The sequence below is a fragment of the Heterodontus francisci genome, unplaced genomic scaffold (genome assembly GCF_036365525.1).
Source record: "Heterodontus francisci isolate sHetFra1 unplaced genomic scaffold, sHetFra1.hap1 HAP1_SCAFFOLD_1179, whole genome shotgun sequence".
NCBI classification, from domain to species: domain Eukaryota; kingdom Metazoa; phylum Chordata; class Chondrichthyes; order Heterodontiformes; family Heterodontidae; genus Heterodontus; species Heterodontus francisci.
The window spans coordinates 78,361-80,000 of NW_027140368.1; positions in this window are offsets into that span (position 1 = coordinate 78,361).

Below are 1,640 nucleotides of genomic sequence, written 5' to 3' on the forward strand. Positions count from 1 at the left end.
GTCCGAAAGGGCAAATAATTAACCAGTAAGCAGAGTAATCATTAACCAAAAAGCGCAAAAGTAAGTAAAAAGTGTGAAATCATTAACCAAAAAGTCGAAAATAATGCCCAGAGACTAAGTCCGAAAGGGCAAATGGTTAACCAGAAAATCCGTCGAATAATGTCCAGAGACTAAGTCCGAAAGGGCAAATGGTTAACCAGTGGAAGGGCGATCAAGCGGAAAAATTTGCCCCGGTTACCCGGGATGGAGTTCCAGAGGTCCGGCCAGAGTTGTCAAATTCGTCCCGCTGATCGGACGCTTGTCATTCGGGTGGCTGGGGGTTGGCGGGGTATCTGCACAGTAGTAGGAGGTGGCAAGTCGGGACTTGGACGTTTATTCCAAGAGTCCACCCGAGCCTCCAGGTCTGCAGAGACCGACCCTAGCTGCCGCCCAACCGACTTTTAAGCCTTTTTCGGATGGGGATTTTTTCCCATTTTCGTCCATTTTTCGGGTTTTCTGTCGGGCTTAATAGGCGGCAGCCTGACCCCCGGCCGAGGCGGGGGGCGCACTCTCCCTTGCGTAAGGGTCCGGATTTGCCCCGGAAAGTGCCCCCGACGGCCTCCCGACCCGGGTGCCTGCAGGGCGGGGGGAAAGGGTAGTCCCAGCCGCAGGAAATCATTAACCAAAAGACTTAGCCGTCGGGGCAGAGGCTAAGACCCGGGCTGGTGAAATCATTAACCAAAAGGAATGCACCCTTTTCCGAAAGTGCAGGCCGAAATAAGGCGAGCCTTGGGCCGGGAAGGCCAAAACCCCCAACTCATGGAAGTGTATGGGGTCGGACTCGGCGACTTTCCCGGGCCCCGAGTTGACCTTTCCCCACGGGGGCGGTCAAGTTGCTCCCGCCAAGAGGGCACGTTGCATTTGCTGCCGCTCTAGTCCCCGGGCTAGTTAATCAGTTGCCGTCGGAAGTCCCGATGCCGAAATGAAAAATGGCCGTTGCGGCGATTTGGCGCCTCATTTTCGGAAGGACTACCGGCAGGCAACCCGCCGAATTGACACTTGCGATTCGGGTGGCTGGGGGTTGGCGGGGTACCCGGAGATTTTCGGGAACTCGATTTTCAGAACTTTTGCTGGCAGCGGTTGCACTTGCAAAGTGGCCGAAGAAGTGCTCCCTCAAGGAAGGACCTTCTTTTGAAATAAAAGACCTTCCGAAGAGTGCCTGGAAGTCATTTATGAGCATTTAAGGGTAAATCTGGCGGACTTTCCATGCTCTGTTGCCGGCTCTGAAATATCGCACAGTTGGGTCTAGGCCGGTAGACTGGCTGTGAAAACAGACAAAGTGTTTTGGCGAGCGAGAGAAAACAAGGCCTTGGAACAGATTGGGGGGTGCGGAGGCACACCACACCCACAGGAAAAGAATTAATGAAAAAAAAACCAAAGTCTATGACATGTCTGTTGGTACAGTGAGAAAAGCAAAGAAGGGAGGCTGCGATGGCAGAGCAAAGCCGACCTTCATACAGATATACATGTCAAAGAAAGAAACTATGCCCGCAAAAGACTTGGTGCGAAATAACAAGGCTCCTTGTGAACGGTTATCTTTGTCTGTCAGGCGCAGATTGTGGCGGCGTCGCCTGGTTTCCTTGGGTTGCACTACATGTATG